The sequence below is a fragment of the Salmo salar genome, chromosome ssa25 (assembly GCF_905237065.1).
Source record: "Salmo salar chromosome ssa25, Ssal_v3.1, whole genome shotgun sequence".
Lineage (NCBI taxonomy): Eukaryota > Metazoa > Chordata > Actinopteri > Salmoniformes > Salmonidae > Salmo > Salmo salar.
The window spans coordinates 29720909-29734374 of NC_059466.1; the positions used below are offsets into that span (position 1 = coordinate 29720909).

The 13466-nt window shown below is 43.2% G+C and overlaps 1 non-coding gene across 1 annotated transcript; it reads right to left on the bottom strand.

The window, feature by feature from the left end:
- Positions 1-6564: 6564 nt before the first annotated feature.
- LOC123730685 (U1 spliceosomal RNA) lies at positions 6565-6728 on the bottom strand. The gene has a single exon (XR_006762120.1). It is a non-coding gene; the product is annotated as a U1 spliceosomal RNA (small nuclear RNA).
- Between the last annotated feature and the right edge of the window lie 6738 nt (positions 6729-13466).

Below are 13466 nucleotides of genomic sequence, written 5' to 3' on the forward strand. Positions count from 1 at the left end.
CCTGTGTCTGCCAGCGGAGAGGATCTCACTCCCCAGCTCGTGCTGTATGGGGTGGTCCGAATGCCTATTCCATCGAAGGCCTTCACCAAGCTCTGGCCCACCCTCACGTGTCTGAATGATGCACTGTGGTCCTCCCGCAACCTGCTGGTAGCGAAACGAGTAGAGGCCACCCCCCAGGCAGTGGCAATGGTAGCCACGGAAGCCCTGGGGAGGTACAAAATAAAGGGGGCCTCGACCCCAGGCGAAAGGACCCCCACAACACCCAAGGTCCCGGCGGCCACGGCCTGACAGCGCTGTGGCGCCTAGGTGAGGGATCTCCTCTGGGCCCCGAAGGACAGGATGGTAATTGATTCGGAAGAGTAGGAGAGTTTGATAAGGACTCAGCCCGTTCCTGTACAAAGGACCGAAGACAGCTTTTTAACGAAGTGACTTTTGAACATGTTTTCATGTCTTAAAAATGTTTTACTTTTGTTAAATCATTTGTACACATTTTAAATGGCGTTTACAGATTGGATGTTTATAAGAAAATGTGCTTTTATTCAAGGTTGTGTTATTGGTTTTAAATGAACAACATGTACTTTAACTAATTTAAATGTAACGTTCAATGCCGTTTTTATGTGTATAAATGATGCAAAATATATATGGGCTGTTTTTAAAGGAAATGTATAAATAAAAACTTTTCCAACAGAAAAACGTGTGAAAATAACGGACAAATCCAAAGACTTCTGACAAATGCATGAATATCAACAGTATGTCGACAGTTTCACATATACAGCACTTTCTTTTTTTGCAGGAACTGACACTGATAAGAATAATCTCGAACGGGACACTGCTAGCAAAGAAAGATCTGACTCTTTGATCCGATTAAATTGTATTTATTTTAACAACATTAGGGGGTGCACCGTTCCTGCCTAGAGGTACTGCAATACCAGGTCGATGTGTGCAGTGGACGGAACAAACCCTTATTCCATCTCCCAGTTCCAAAAATCCATTTAATTTATGGTTCCCAGATAGGGAGTGGAATCGCAACGGTTGAAGGCTCTGTTCCGAGACGGACGCCGCATCCTTTGAAATCTTCCGAACTTTGCGTCTTCTTCAGTCCAGACAGTCAGTCGAAGAACAGGAAGTTACCAAACCACAGAAGAAGATGAAAATATATCGGTTTGGGCAATGGCTTTATAGGATCGCTAGCAACTTCTAAACAATTACCCATTCCTAAAGGTGAGTACAATTTTATTGGTAATGTTAATTATTACACATTGGCTGTTAAGCCAATTATATTATATGACTGTTGCCTTCCATTTAAGTTCATTGTGATGGTAATGCCGTTTGTTTTTTTATTATAATTATTAGGTGGAAGTCGCTAGCTACAGTTGTCTTCAACCGAGCTTAGTTTTTAGCTAGCTAATATTAGCTAGCAAACTGTTCTGCAGTGGAAGCTAGCTTGACTTGCTATAAAGTTGGAGAAACAAGTTGAGAAAAAAGTAACTAAACAAAACATGCTTTATCACCTGAAACAAAACAATATATTTATCCTGTCTTTAATGAATAGGTCATATTTTAAAATCTCCCCAAATAAATGTGATCTCTAACGAGACAGGCTCTCCTCCATCTTGCGTTGCAAACACTACACTTGCCTATTCAGTAACGTTAGCTTAGCAAGACTCCGTGAAGATGATGCACGGCGTAATGAAACACGTCACGATGTTTAGGGGCTCTATTCAATCCGTATCGCTGAAGCGTTACAGATTCAAGGCCCTTTAAAATCCGTAGATGGAAAGGCTTTCCCAAAATCCGTCTCAATCAAATGTTAACTACAAAGTAGCCAGTGCTTACCCGGCAGATTGATATAATGATTATTTACATCAATCAATGGTTGGTGGCACCTTAATTGGGGAGTACGGCCCGTGGTAGTCGCTGGAGTGGAATGGTATTAAATACATCAGACAAATGGTTGCCAGGTATTTGATGCCATTCCATTTGCTCCGTTCTGGCCATTATTATGAACCGTACTCCCCTCAGCAGCCTCCTGTGCATCACATGTGTGCTACAAAAACACTGCTAAACAACAACTTACTGCTAGCCTCTTGCTAGGTGTGCACTGGAATTAAAGGGTAACTACACCCAAACATTTTAATTCTGTAATTTGTCACAGACCGCAAATGTGGTCTCCTGATGTGGTTTAGGCATTGTTTTGCACTTACAACATCCAATTTAGTGTTTTTTTTCTATTTAAAAAATATATGTAATTTAGAAAAACAGAAAAAACAAGGGAAATGGAAAGCTGGAAAAACAGAATTTTGGATATAACTAAATGGAATCAGGCTAAAAATAAAATAGATTTTATAGGGCCCCCTACAGATTGCGTGATAGAAATGTCAAAGTAATTTCCGTTTAAGCCAAAATATGCAGCATTTACCGTGAATGCAGTCTCTGCTAATACGGGATTTTCAATCATGGTGTAATGCTGAACTTCCGCCGAGTTTGAAGAGAGTCCTGAATCTGTCAGTTGCTGGGCAATTAAACTTCAGGCACACGTTTCAATGTAATGTATTCTCCAAAAGTAATTCAATCAATTTTCTCCCTCTTCTTTTTGATCAAATGAACTAACCATAGCAGTATACACATGTAACTTATTTCTGTTAGAATGAACAGCAATCTATTCTTTATTGTGGGTTTAAATTACAAACTGTTCTATATTTTATTATCTAAGCAAATAAAACACCCCAATCCATCCATTCTGTCTGAGAGCCAAAACAATCCATTCACACAGGGCTGGCTCCAGGCCCCTAAAACACTCACAAACTTTTACAGATGTACAATTGAGAGCATCTTGTCGGGCTGTATCACCGCCTGGTACGGCAACTGCACCGCCCGCAACCGCAGGGCTCTCCAGAGGGTGGTGCAGTCTGCCCAATGCATCACTGGGGGCAAACGACCTGCCCTCCAGGACACCTACAGCACCTGATGTCACAGGAAGGCCAAAAAGATCATCAAGGACATCAACCACCCGATCCACTGCCTGTTCACCACGTTATCATCCAGAAGGGGAGGTCAGTACAGGTGCGCCAAAGCTGGGACCGAAAGACTGAAAAACAGCTTCTACCTTAAGGCCATCATAAGCCATCACTAGCTGGCTTCCACGCAACCCTGCACCTTAGAGGCTGCTGCCCTATAAACATAGACTTGGAATCACTGGCCATAATAATGGAACACTAGTCACTTTAATAATGTTTACATACTGCTTTACTCATCTCATATGTATACACTGTATTCTAGTCTACTGTATTTTAGTCAATGCCACTCCGACATTGATTTGTGAGTATTGTTGTGAATTGTTAGATACTACTGCACTGTTGGAGCTAGGAACAAACATTTCACTACACCCACAATAACATATGCTAAATATGTGTATGTGACCAATAACATTTGATAAGCAGTCACTTAGGGCCCTGAACAAAAAATCTATAAAATAATATATTTTTTATATATAAAAATAGGAACTCTGTCGGGGTCTCAACTTACTGTTGAGAGTTAAAATAGTATAATACACAAGATCATTGTCAATCACTCAATTGTCCATGTCAGCTAACAATTTTTTGATCTGTAAATTAGTCCATTGATTTTGTTAGCCGCTCTCACTCAGATATCAATAGCATGGCATAAGTCTTGGCAAAATGTGTAGAATTGCAGGAAATTTGCTTTAGAACTGCAGATTCTCTCTCTGCCCCATGGCAAAATGAATAGAATTGCATGAAATGTATTCTAAAATTGCTAAGCTTCTCTTTGCCCCATGGCAAAATGTGTAGAATTGCAGGAGAAAAAAAAAAAATGGTCCGCTGTCAAGAAGGGGGGCCACTGAAATGTTTTGACCGCTTAAAAAGTCTGCATGCTTCCCAGCTGAATCAGTTTGGAAGAGTTCTTGCATACATTATGATTACATTTTGTGACATTTTTGTTCGTTTTGGACTTCGGTGAGGGATTTTTGGGCACATGTTTTCTGGAGGCAAGTCGAAGTTGGTTGCGGAAGTCTTGTTGTGGTTAATTTCTTTACAATCAGGTGAGACAAACTTATCACACAAGTCAGTTATACTTAAACTAAATCTTTATTCACTTATTAATAAAGGAGCAGGTCAATACAACACACACATTTTTTATTTCATTTTATTTCACCTTTATTTAACCAGGTAGGCTAGTTGAGAGCAAGTTCTCATTTACAACTGCGACCTGACCAAGATAAAGAAAAGCAGTGCGACACAAACAGAGTTACACATGGAATAAACAAACATACAGTCAATAATACAATAGAGAACGTCTATATATTGTGTGCAAATTGTTTTAGAATTTTGTTTATTTCACCTTTATTTAACCAGGTAGGCAAGTTGAGAACAAGTTCTCATTTACAATTGTGACCTGGCCAAGATAAAGCGAGGTGGGTTTGACGATGGCTATGAAGCGAGGGCCAGCCAACGAGAGCATACAGGTCGCAGTGGTGGGTAGTATATGGGACTTTGGTGACAAAACGGATGGCACTGTGATAGACTGCATCCAATTTGCTGAGTAGGGTGTTGGAGGCTATTTTGTAAATGACATTGCCGAAGTCAAGGATCGGTAGGATAGTCATTTTTACAAGGGTATGTTTGGCAGCATGAGTGAAGGAGGCTTTGTTGCAAAATAGGAAGCCGATTCTAGATTTCATTTTGGATTGGAGATGTTTGATGTGCGTCTGGAAGGAGAGTTTACAGTCTAACCAGACACCTATATTTGTAGTTGTCCACATATTCTAAGTCAGAACCGTCCAGAGTAGTGATGCTGGACGGGTGGGTAGGTGTGGGCAGCGATCGGTTGAAGAGCATGCATTTAGTTTTGTTTGCATTTAAGAGCAGTTGGAGGCCACGGAAGGAGAGTTGTATGGCATTGAAGCTTGTCTGGAGGTTAGGTAACACAGTGTCCAAAGAAGGGCCAGAAGTATACAGAATGGTGTCGTCTGCGTAGAGGTGGATCAGAGAATCGCCAGCAGCAAGAGCGACATCATTGATGTATACAGAGAAAAGAGTCGGCCCAAGGATTGAACCCTGTGGCACCCCTATAGAGACTGCCAGAGGTCAGGACAACAGGCCCTCCGATGTGACACACCGAACTCTATCTGAGAAGTAGTTAGTGAACCAGACGAGGCAGTCATTTGAGAAACCAAGTCTGTTGAGTCTGCCAATAAGAATGTGGTGATTGACAGATTTGAAAGCCTTGGCCAGGTCGATGAATACAGCTGCACAGTATTGTCTCTTATCAATGGCAGTTATGATATCGTTTAGGACCTTGAGCGTGGCTGAGGTGCACCCATGACCAGCTCGGAAACCAGATTGCATAGCGGAGAAGGTACGGTGGGATTCTTAATGGTTGGTGATCTGTTTGTTAACTTGGCTTTCAAAGACCTTAGAAAGGCAGGGTAGGATAGATATAGGTCTGTAGCAGCTTGGGTCTAGAGTGTCTCCCCCTTTGAAGAAGGGGATGACCGCGGCAGCTTTCCAATCTTTGGGGATCTCAGACAATACGAAAGAGAGGTTGAACAAGCTAGTAATAGGGGTTGCAACAATTTCGGCTGATTGTCTAGCCCTGCTGATTTGTAGGATAGAGACCAGGGTCTGGCCCTGGGGTCATCTCTCCCAGGTACCTAAAAGAACAGAAGCAATAACTCATGCTCTGGAATGCGGTCTCTTTAAGTTTTATCACCCAAAAGACATCAAATCTTCTGTCAGTGTTTAATCTCCCAGAGGCCCACTTTCAGTTCACACAGACATAAAACAACCATTTGATGCAATAAAAGTTTAGAGTCTACACCCATTCGTTGGTGATTGGTCAACAGTAGGGATTCTTCAATAAAGTTTTTGTCATTCAAGAAGAGACGACTCACTTTCATGCACATTTTTTCATTGAGAAATACTGCATCAAACACTTCCTCAAAAGGGTCAGAATTAATCGAAGAAAACTCAAGAAATCTGTCATTCACTTTGACATCTTTGCTGTAGAGTTCTTAGTGGCGCAATTTTACATCTAACTAAGATATCATGTAAAATTACACGACTAAGAACTCCTCTGCAAAAAAATGTCAAAATGAATGATCGATTTCTTGAGTTATCTTCGATAAATTCTGACTATTTTGAGGAAGCTACAGCGTCTCAAAATGGACAAACAGTACTATTGCTGCTTTTTTCTTGTTTTTCAAGCAAAGGTCTTTTAATGCGAGCACAATCTTTTGGATCGCTTTGCGCCAGCCGAACTGAAGCATGCTGAAGCCTTGAGGGCCCCAAGAGGCTATGACCTGCCCTGCATTCACAAGTAGAAGTTGGCCCATATATTATCAGCACATTATAGGCATTTAAACCAGTGCTACAATAACAAATCACAGACATTCAGCCTATTCCGAAGAGAAAATTAATCTACAGTGGTAATCGTAGGACTAGTTTGCTTTGAAATCCGTAATTTTGAAAGCATTTATTCGATACCTCAGGCTCAAACCATCATGCAGTGACAAACTTTAATTTGATTTTTATTAAACATCAAGATCAGCGGAGAGCGCGAACGCAGTCCCCCACTACCATAAATTATGCAATCGAGATTTCCACATTTGGGAAATTCGCAGGGGTCAGCACAGCCGGAGTGCAATGGCTGAGCCTCACCCTGGGTGAACCGCCTTCTTGATCACGGTATCTCCCTTGCCAGGTAAGTATGAGTTGTACACATCGGTGGAGGGGTAGTCATTCTAGGGCAAATGTTTTTGACTGACGGTTACCACTTTGGCCCCAGATAATAAGGCATCATATCGACCAGGGTTTAATCACGTTCATGAATACAGTTGTGGAGAGAGCGGCGGAGAAGCGATTAATTTTAGTTTTACTTGGTTATATCACTGTCCGACTATTTTCCCATCATGCAACACGTAGAAATCATGCGTTTACATTTTAATATCTACACATGTGTCTGATATCACAAAAGTATGCGATATACCAAAATGCTGAAATCACGTCCGTGCACATAAAGCCAAACGAATGACACCAACTATTTCTGGTGTTTCGTAGCATTCCAGGAATTGTAGGTATTTCGTCGTTTCCTGAAGCTTGTGTTCTGCGCTCAGTAAAACATGTTGCAATTACACCATTGACCACTGGGTGGTTTACGACCCCCAGAATATTGTTTATAATTTTAATACTGAGTATTCTGGGTGGTTTACGACCCCCAGAATATTGTTTATAATTTTAATACTGAGTATTTTAGCTGGCCCAATCTTCTGTTTCATTGCTGCAATAAAATGTTCTCTAGGCCAGGTCGCAATTGTAAATGAGAACTTGTTCTCAACTTGCCTACCTGGTTAAATAAAGGTGAAATAAAAATAAATAAATAAAAAAGGCCGATATTTTTGCGCAATGTCATTTCAAAGAGCCAATAATTTGATTGTGAGTAGATCAATTATTTTCAAACAAGGGACAATGTCTGATTGTTTTTACTTTCAACACTGTTATATCCCCGGGTAATATCGAAGTATTACTGTGCATGTAAACATATTTATAAATAACCTCACAATGTTAGACAAATGCGACCGAGGTGAAGACAGATTCAGGTTGGATATTCAACGGATATTTGTGCTTTCAAACCTCAATAGCTTTCAAACCACTTGAGCCACAGACTCCAAATAAGTGTCATGATGTTGGAAAAATTGCACAGGTCTGCGTTTTGTATTCCTAGTTGAATCAGTACAAACCTTTTTTTTTTTTACATTTGAATTTCAATAGCTCCTTGATCATGTGACCTACTGACTTCAAACAAGGTTCAGAACATACACTCAGTGGGCCTACACATTGCATACCCATTAGTTTGTCCATTATCATCTCACATGTTTTTACATACATTTTTCAAACTTTCTAATTCCAATAGCTCCTTGGTCATGTGACCTACTGACTTCAAACAAGGTTCAGAACATAGTCAGTGGGCCTACACGTGGCACACCAGTTGGTTTGTCCATTTTCATGTCACACATTTTTATATACATTTTTTAAACTTAATCATTTCCATAGCTCCTTGGTCATGTGACCTACTGGACTCAAACAAGGTTCAGAATGTCCACTCAGTGGGCCTATACGTTGCACACCCGTTAGTTTGTCCATTTTAATCTCACAAGATTTTACATAATTTTTTCAAACTTTCTAATTTGTGACCTACTGACCTCAAACTACTTTCAGAATGTCCACGGACTGGTGGAGACGGGCGCCGTGAGGCGTCCAGTGCGGTGACACTACCGATCCCGGAGAAGCTGGCGGAAGTCCCGGGGAGAGTTCTCTTTTCTTTGTGAAGGGAAGGGCACCCTGGAATGGGTTCGCCCCAAGAGAGGGGCCCTAGCCCTGGAAAGCGTTGCGGTTCTGGTGGCGTCCGGTGAGCTTTCGCTGGCCCTTGAAAATCTGGGGGAGAGGGTGTAAATCTCGCGCCGGGCCGTACCAATATCCGCAGCAGGTCTCCAAGGTGAACAGCCTCTGGCATGTTAGAACAATGTATGTAAGGGAAGTCGGCAAGTCAGATCCGTAACTTCGGGATAAGGATTGGCTCTAAGGGCTGGGTCGGTCGGGCTGGGGTGCGAAGCGGGGCTCGAGCCGCGGCTGGGGGAGCAGTCGCGCCGTCGCCCTCCTCTCGCCACCATTGGAAGTTCGTTGTGCAGCCCATCTCGCGGTATATCGTGCGTGGTCTCGCAAGGGGCTGCGTGCGGGGGTTCGTCCGTGGGCCGAAGGAGGACCGGGGGTGGGTTCTCGCGACGGTACTCGCCGGCCCAGTTCGCGCTGGGTCACCAGCGGGTCGCATCGGCCGGCGCCTAGTAGCTTACTTAGAACAGGTGCGGACCAGGGGGAATCCGACTGTTTTAATTCAAACAAAGGACCGAGGTGGGTGTTGGCGCAATGTGATTTCTGCCCAATGCTCTGAATGTCAAAGTGAATAAATTCAATGAAGTGCTGGTAAACGGAGGGAGTAACTATGACTCTCTTACGGAGTCCTTAGCCTTAGTAAGGGAGATAACGAGGTAGCCCTAAAGCAGGGCTCTTCCAATCCCTCCCTGTATGTCACCTGTTTTCAGGTGTCGCTAACGATGCAAACCAAACGGGAGTTACCACGGTACTAGTCCGTACGCAAAGAGAGTCCTGCAGATGGTGACAGCTGTTGATCATTAAACGGAAGGCGGCAGTCGGTCCTGGAATATGGGGCTTTTGGTCAAGCATGAAAATGTGAGGGAGGCTCCTCCAGACTCAATGATTTGCTGCAAGGCTCTTGTAAATGAATCCTGACCTTGACAGGAAGCCAATTAGAGAATGATGGCTCGAACGCATCCCTGGCTTTGGCTGGGAGGGGGAGTTGTCCTGGGAGACGGCTGATGAAACTGTCCTACTGGCATCTGTCTGATCACAGAGCGGCTGTGGTGAAACGTTTAATCACGCGTCCCCTGTATATTTAGCTAACTCTAAACCGCGAAGGTTTGAATTGAATGCTGCCTTCGGCTGGACCCGCTAACAGTGGAGCACTAAATAGAGATGGAATGTGCTTAGCGGTTATGGACACTGCCAGGTCTCACGTCCGCCTGGGTGCGGGACTCTACACATTCTATGTGGGAGCTCTTCTTGCCGCCCCTCTCCTGATGCTCACTGCATGTTTGTGGGGAACCTGGTGCTAAATCACTCGTAGACGACCTGATTCCGGGTCAGGGTTGCGTACGTAGCAGAGCAGCACACTCGCTGCGATCTATTGAAAGTCAGCACTCGGTCCAAGCTTTTGTCGGGGACGGAAGGCATCTTCCTCCACCATCCTCCTTCTTTACTTATGGGTTACCAGGTGCCTGCAGAAGGGCCAGGGTCCAGAGGCCAGACACAGAATGTGAGAGAGCCCAGGCAGGCGGGTAGAAGGCGTAAGACATTGACATGGGGCTCTGGATAGGTAGGGGGCTAGGTGGTGGTCGCCCATCAGCCGGGGCCCGTCCTCTGGTGGGACTGTGAGTCAGGTTGGGACTCGCTGTAGAAGTCAAAGGGTCACCAGGTGCACAGCAGGAATATAGACGTCTTAGTGTCCGGGGAGGGGTGCGGGTGCCCCGGTACGCCTGGTGGGCAAGGTTATGGAGATGGCTGAGCCCCGGCCGGAATGCGGTGATGCCCAATGAGAGGGGTGTGTAAATTATGTGATTTGTGATTTCATGGGGAGCAACAGGCAGGTAGAGTGGGGCCAGGTGAAATTGGGCCAGGTACATCCAGGTGTAAGTAAAAATACAGTAGAAAATATACATGAAAATCCTTGTTCTTTCAATCACATTCATGTCTCTACTCACCCTGTCTTCCTCCCTTTCTATGTCTTGATTTGACTTATCACTAGTGAAGTGCAACATTCTATCAAATCAATCAACTGGATCTGTTCCGAAGCTGTCTTTTACGAACAGGAAACATTTTATCAACTAGCCTATTCCATGTCCAGAGTTCCCTGCGCCAGTGAGCTCGATACAGACAGCTGTTTTTGCGCAAGGGAAAGAAAGGTATTTTATGATGTTTCCACTCTGTGAAGTGAATAAAAAATGACTGAGAAGCTCAGCGTATTAGTGGTGACTAGTGTCCACTGTACGTATACATCGTATTTTGGCGAATTTAGTTCGTCAAACGGGAACTTTTGGCATACTAACTATATCCATACCATGACCAATAAACATACTATATACTAAATTCACGTCACTAATAGTACAGTTAGTATGAGGATTCGAACACAGCTGAAGACGATCAGAAATCATAAAAAAAAATATATATATATATATATATATATATAAACATACATTTTTAAAGTGAAATGCCATGGCAGCCGCGGTGCAATTTAGAAGTAGCCCAAAAACCTGCCTCCCACGCACTAGCGGTTCTGGAGGGGGGCCAGTGCCCGTGAGAACAATTTTGGACCCCCTTGTGGCACACCCTAAATGTGGAGTATGAAATAGTTTTTACATAACTAATGCCTGCAATGCAGTGAAGAAAACGATATGACAACAATAACGTCTAATGTAACTGGCCCCTCTAACAGTACAACTGGCCCCAGCTTGGCCCCCCCAGTTGAAATGGTCTAGAACCGCCACTGCTCCCACGACCAATACATTTGCAACTGCAGCATCGGGTAGTTCAATATGGCAGTGAAACCGGGAACATGGCAACCCTCCTCGAGTCACGTTACCACGGTAACCGCCCAACACTTAAAGGGGCAGGTGAGTATTTTTGTGTATCTGATATTTCGGGTAAAAGACAAAAAAAACTCAAATTAAACAATATACCAATACTTCTTACTAGTTATACATTTGTTTTATAAACATCACAAAGCATGCTCATCTGTTTTGTTGGTGTAATTTCAGTGAACAAAAATATTTTGGCTGGTAAAAATGATTATCTACTTGATACAGTGGCTGGTCCAAAATTTTATTTTAGGCCCCAACTCCGAATTTTAAAAAGTTCCGCACACAGTGTGTTAGCTAGGGTTGGGGTCAATGCTGTTGGTGGCTAGCTGACCATCTTGCTCAATATCCTAGTGGCATGTTAGCTAAAACTCTTAAAATATTAGCCTAGCTAGCTAGCTAAACAATGTAGCTATATTCAGATTTCATACCAGTATTCACCTAGTCCTAGTAGCTATTTTCAAATAATTGTTTGATATTCATGTTGCTCATTAAAACGCAAGCACAATAGCTTTTTAATTTTTTACATTTTTCAAGTAGCAAGCACCTGTGCCCTCTGCTTACCTCATCAAACCGGCAGTGGGAGGATCCCGGTGAGCTGTTCTGAAAAGGTTATAACCACTCCCCACTGAATAAGCTTCATTCCAGATTCTCAGGATTTTAACACATTTATAAAATATAGACAAACAGTATTTTAATTGTACAGATATACTTTTTTTTGCCAGGCAGCCAGCCTTTTATGTGCATCTTATCTTCAACTTGGCCCATTTGTAATGTTCAGTAAAAAAGTGAATAAGCTTAATTCCGAAACACCTCTTTAGCTGTTCACTTGTAAAACAAATACATTAAATATACAGTACCAGTCAAAAGTAGGTTGGGTGATTGTGGAGGCCAAGGTCATCTGATGCAGCACTCCATCACTCTCCTTGGTCAAATGGCCATTACAAAGCCTGGAGGTGTGTTTTGGGTCATTGTCCTGTTGTAAAACAAATGATAGGATGGCGTATCGCTGCAGAATGCTGTGGTAGCCATGCTGGTTAAGTGTTCCTTGAATTCTAAATAAATCACTGATGGTGTGGGGGTGCTTTGCTGGTGACACTGTCACTCTCGAGTGGCGCAGCGGTCTAAGGCACTGCATCTCAGTGCTAGAGGCGTCACTACAGACCCATGTTCGATTCCAGGCTATATCACAACCGGCTGTGATTGGGAGTCCCATAGGACGGCGCACAATTGGCCCAGTGTCATCCGGGTTAGGGTTTGGCTGGGGTAGGCTGTCATTGTAAATAAGAACCTGTTCTTAACTGACTTGCCTAGTTAAATCACACCTCCTCCATGCGTCACAGTGGGAACCACACATGTGGAGATAATCTGTTCACCTACTCTGCATCTCACAAAGACACGGCGGTTGGAACCAAAAATCTCAAATTTGGACTCATCAGACCAAAGGACAGATTTCCAGTGGTCCATTGCTCGTGTTTCTGGGCCCAAGCAAGTCTCTTCTTATTGGTGTCCTTCAGTAGTGGTTTCTTCGCAGCAATTCGACCATGAAGGCCTGATTCACGCCGTCTCCTCTGAACAGTTGATGTTGAGATGTCTGTTTAACTCCGTGAAGCATTTATTTGGGCTGCAATTTCTGAGGCCGGTAACTAATGAACTTATCCTCTGCAGCAGAGGTAACTCTGGGTCTTCCTTTCCTGTGGCGGTCCTCATGAGAGCCAGTTTCATCATAGCGCTTGGTTTTTGCGACTGCACTTGAAGAAACTCGAAGTTCTTGACATTTTCCAGATCGACTGATCTTCATGTCTTAAAGTAGGTTGGGTGATGGTGGAGGCCAAGGTCATCTGATTCAGCACTCGCTTTCTCTTTGCTTATTTGAGCTGTTCTTGTCATAATATGGACTTGGTCTTTTACCAAATAGAGCCATCTTCTGTATAACAACTCTACCTTGTCACAACAAAACTGATTTGCTCAAACGCATTACGAAAGAAAGAAATTCCACAAATTAACAAGCCACCCCTGTTAATTGAAATGCATTCCAGGTGACTACCTCGAAGCTGTTTGAGAGAATGCCAAGAGTGAGCAAAGCTGTCAAGGCAACGGGTGGCTACGTCAAAGAATCTCAAATATTTAGATTTGTTCAACACTTGGTTATTACATGATTCCATGTGTTATTTCATAGTTTGTCTTCACTATTATTCTACAATGTAGAAAAGTAAAAATAAAGAAAAACCCTAGAATGAGT